The sequence below is a fragment of the Brachyhypopomus gauderio genome, unplaced genomic scaffold (assembly GCF_052324685.1).
Source record: "Brachyhypopomus gauderio isolate BG-103 unplaced genomic scaffold, BGAUD_0.2 sc596, whole genome shotgun sequence".
Taxonomy (NCBI): Eukaryota; Metazoa; Chordata; class Actinopteri; order Gymnotiformes; family Hypopomidae; genus Brachyhypopomus; species Brachyhypopomus gauderio.
In genome coordinates, this window is record NW_027507417.1 from 1 (window position 1) to 4,630 (window position 4,630).

Genomic DNA, 4,630 nt, shown 5'->3' on the forward strand with positions numbered 1-4,630 from the left:
GACGCACCAACCCGAACCAACCGATACACCCGCGCGACCACGCATCCTCCTGCCGGCCTGGTGAGGAAGGGGGAGACACGCACGCGGGCAGCCTGCATGGTTGCCCACCGGCAGCCGCGTGCGCGCTTCTTCCTCGCCGTAGGAGTATTGCGGGGCCCCTGGAGGACCAGGATCGGGGTGATCGAGAGGCAGGGAGGCCGCAGCCTACGGGGAGACGAGCTCCACAGCGAAACCTAACACGGAGCGTGTGACCCCTCTCTCTAGCCGGGGAGCTAGAGGACCGGGACGCGTCTGAATTTAGGAAGACGGAGGTGACCAGGGCCACCTTCGAACCTCCAACCGCGGTCTTGCCCATTACAGGCACAGTCCGAATGATGGGAATAGCGACCCTCAGACAGGCGTAGCCCTGGGATGAACCCAGGGCCGCAATGTGCGTTCGAAGTGTCGATGATCAATGTGTCCTGCAATTCACATTAGTTCTCGCAGCTGGCTGCGTTCTTCATCGACGCACGAGCCGAGTGATCCACCGCTAAGAGTTGTACTCTTGGTTTTTTCGTGAGAGGCACCAAACATGATAAATGGTTTTTTACCATTTTTCAAGTGACGGGCGCCCCGCCGTAGTGCCTGACCCGAGGGACAGGCACCCGAGCACGGGGTCTTTAAACCCGCAGCCCTCTGCGGGCCCCCTCCACACTCGGCACCCGCCCTGTCCGTCTCGGAGGACTGGGTGAGCACGCGTAGCAACGGGGTGTTGGAAAGGGGGGTGTGTGAATACTGAAGGACCCAGAGGCCTACCTCGTCACCGCCCGCCATGCTCCCAGGAAGGGAGGAGCACTCGTAGCGCTGCCCGAGTGAGCTTGGGAGCTACAGCACACAGTGAACCCCTCTCCTCACCCGCCGCCCGCCATGTCCACCCCTCCCTGCGGAGAGGAGCACGCGTAGCACCGGGGTGTGGAGGGTGTGAAGACTAAAGCCACCAGGGGGACCACCCAGTCAGCGTCCGCCATGTCTCCAGTACAGGAGAGCACTCGTAGCGCTGCCTGAGGCGGGGTTGATGAGCTAGAGTCCACACGTGGCCCCTCCCCATCACCGCCCGCCATGCCTCCGGTAAGGGAGAGCACTCGTAGCGCTGTATGGGGTTGGTTCGAAGACTAGTAGGTACCCGTCACCCGACGAAAAATGGAAGGCAACGGCCACACACGCGCAACCGCTTTGACGACGTCTGAGCCCAGGAAGACAAAGGTGGCGTGAGCCTCCTGCGAACCTCCCAACGCGAGTCTGGTCCTTTACGGGCACAGTCCCGATTTATAGCAACAGACGTAGGGTGCGTGGTGGTGCCGTGAGCCTGAGGTCACCGAATGTGGAAAACCCCACGCACGCCGACAGAGAGAGAGGGCCTCGCGGCCCAGACTCACCGCATTGTGCGTGTGGAAACCGGCCGTAACCGTGTTTTTTAGCGCTTCGCACGAGCCAGAGAGTACCGAGGAGGTGCGCTCGAGATGGGGGGGCTGTTTGGAGAGAACAGACCAGCTTGCGCCATCGCTGTTCAGGCGTTAAACATATGATGATCTCCAGTCCGGTACCGAAGCGCACAACCCTTTCCCCAGAGGCCCGAGGAGACGCACAGAGGCTGGGAGGAGGCGCGCCGGGCGGCGCTACCCGTTAATGATCCTTCCGCAGGTTCACCTACGGAAACCTTGTTACGACTTTTACTTCCTCTAGATGATCAAGTTTGATCGACTTCTCAGCACTACACCAAGGCCCACGAGGGGTCCCGGTGCGGCCGATCCGAGGACCTCACTAAACCATCCGATCGGTAGTAGCGACGGGCGGTGTGTACAAAGGGGCAGGGACTTAATCAACGCGAGCTTGTGACTCACGCTTACTGGGAATTCCTCGTTCATGGGGAATAATTGCAATCCCCAGTCCCAATCACGATTGGGTTTCAGCGGATTACCCGCGCCTCTCGGCGAAGGGTAGGCACATGCTGAGCCAACCATTGTGGCGCGCGTGCAGCCCCGGGACATCTAAGGGCATCACAGACCTTGTTATTGCTCCATCTCGTGTGGCTGAACGCCACTTGTCCCTCTAAGAAGTTGATGCAGACCACGGAGGGCCGCATAACTAGTTAGCATGCCGGAGTCTCGTTCGTTATCGGAATTAACCAGACAAATCGCTCCACCAACTAAGAACGGCCATGCACCACCACCCACAGAATCGAGAAAGAGCCATCAATCTGTCAATCCTTTCCGTGTCCGGGCCGGGTGAGGTTTCCCGTGTTGAGTCAAATTAAGCCGCAGGCTCCACTCCTGGTGGTGCCCTTCCGTCAATTCCTTTAAGTTTCAGCTTTGCAACCATACTCCCCCCGGAACCCAAAGACTCGTGGTTTCCCGCACGCTGCCCGGCGGGTCATGGGAATAACGCCGCCGGATCGCGGGTTGGCATAGTTTACGGTCGGAACTACGACGGTATCTGATCGTCTTCGAACCTCCGACTTTCGTTCTTGATTAATGAAAACATTCTTGGCAAATGCTTTCGCTTTCGTCCGTCTTGCGCCGGTCCAAGAATTTCACCTCTAGCGGCGCAATACGAATGCCCCCGGCCGTCCCTCTTAATCATGGCCCTGGTTCCGGAAACCCACAAAATAGAACCGGAGTCCTATTCCATTATTCCTAGCTCAGGTATTCGGGCGAGTAGCGGCCCGCTTTGAACACTCTAATTTTTTCAAAGTAAACGCTCCGGACCCCGACCGGACACCCAGCCAAGGGCATCCGAGGGGCACCGGGAGGCAGGGTCTGGGACAGGCGGTGGCTCGCCTCGCGGCGGACCGTCAGCCCACTCCCGAAATCCAACTACGAGCTTTTTAACTGCAGCAACTTTAATATACGCTATTGGAGCTGGAATTACCGCGGCTGCTGGCACCAGACTTGCCCTCCAATGGGTCCTCACCCATGGGTTTAGGATACGCTCATTCCGATTACAGGGCCTCGAAAGAGACCTGTATCGTTATTTTTCGTCACTACCTCCCCGTGTCGGGAATGGGTAATTTGCGCGCCTGCTGCCTTCCTTGGATGTGGTAGCCGTTTCTCAGGCTCCCTCTCCGGAATCGAACCCTGATTCCCCGTTACCCGTGGTCACCATGGTAGGCGACTATAGTACCATCGAAAGTTGATAGGGCAGACATTCGAATGAGACGTCGCCGCCGCGGAGGGCGCGCGATCGGCCCGAGGTTATCTAGAGTCACCAAAGCGGCCGGGGGGCCCGCGCCCCGCCGGATGGGTTTTGGATCTGATAAATGCACGCATCCCCCAGAGGGGTCAGCGCTCGTTTGCATGTATTAGCTCTAGAATTACCACAGTTATCCGAGTAACGTGTGGAGCGATCAAAGGAACCATGACTGATTTAATGAGCCATTCGCAGTTTCACTGTACCGGCCGTGTGTACTTAGACCTGCATGGCTTAATCTTTGAGACAAGCATATGTTACTGGCAGGATCAACCAGGTAGCTGCACCGCGGTGGTGAAAGGGACACCAGCTAACGTCGCGGCCACCTCGGCGTGCTCCATCCCCCGGGCAGGGTCAGGGGCCCACCTCGGTACCGGACGCCCACCATCGGTGCAGCAGGGGTGCGCCGTCAGCGTGGGGGAGAGAGCCCTCGTCAGCTCCCAGCACGCGCGCGCGCTACTGTGGGACGTAACCGAGAAATGAGTGATTCCGTGACCAGGCGGGGTGAGGCCAAGCATGTGTTGAACTAACCCGATCCACTGCTGGCTCTCACCCGTACACCATGGACGCCGATAGCGGACACCTGTGTAGACAGACCGGCCTTCAACGCTTCCCTCAGACGGTTCCGGGTGAGGATCGTGTCTTTTCAGACCGAGGCCCCCCCATAGAGGCATGCCCGCTGGTTTGGGGAGGAACTACCCGGGCGGCACAGAAGGCTTCAACCCTAGGCCCAACCCAAGGCCTGTGTCTCGGTCATCATGATCATACCGAGGCTGCCGACCTCCCATCCTGAAGGAGCGCACACACCTCATGGGAGAGTTTTTGATAGGTATGTCATGTTGAGGCTGCCGTCCTCAATGAGCGCAGTCACCCCTTTTGTACAGCTTTCGTTGGTGAACGATCATACCCGAGAGGCTGCCGACCTACCCGTCCTGAAGGAGCGCATCCACCTCTCGCCCTATTCCTGTACCTAGGTATGTCGCACCGAGGTTGCGGCTCTGAGCAATATATAGGATATGAGCTCGCACCTCATTGTACATTGCGCATTGGTTTGACCGGTTGTCTTTCTTATGACAGGGAGAAACCTTAAGTGGTAACCCGAGAGCCTAACCCCTGGCGGGCATCGTATGCCAATAGATCGGGAGAGCTCCGAACGCCCTCGAGATTGACGCTCTCCCTAAAAACCTGCTGGTAGGTTTTTGCAATCCACCGTACGCGTTTTCCTCCACGGCCGGGGAGGTTCTCGCCAGCCATGCCCGCCAAGGCAAATCTTCCCTCGGACACACCTCGGACGCTCGACCCCTGAAAAGGCCTGGCTGAACCAAGTGATGGTCGATGCTACTGGTATAACTGAAAAACCCCTGGCGGACTTGGGTTCGGATAACGGTCTTAGAGCGCACCTAGG

At 58.4% G+C, this 4,630-nt stretch overlaps 2 non-coding genes across 2 annotated transcripts; both read right to left on the reverse strand.

The window, feature by feature from the left end:
* Positions 1-384: 384 nt before the first annotated feature.
* On the reverse strand, positions 385-538 carry LOC143506885 (5.8S ribosomal RNA). The gene has a single exon (XR_013128537.1). It is a non-coding gene; the product is annotated as a 5.8S ribosomal RNA (ribosomal RNA).
* A 1,125-nt stretch (positions 539-1,663) lies between these two features.
* On the reverse strand, positions 1,664-3,505 carry LOC143506892 (18S ribosomal RNA). Its single transcript, XR_013128543.1, has one exon. It is a non-coding gene; the product is annotated as an 18S ribosomal RNA (ribosomal RNA).
* Positions 3,506-4,630: the final 1,125 nt, after the last annotated feature.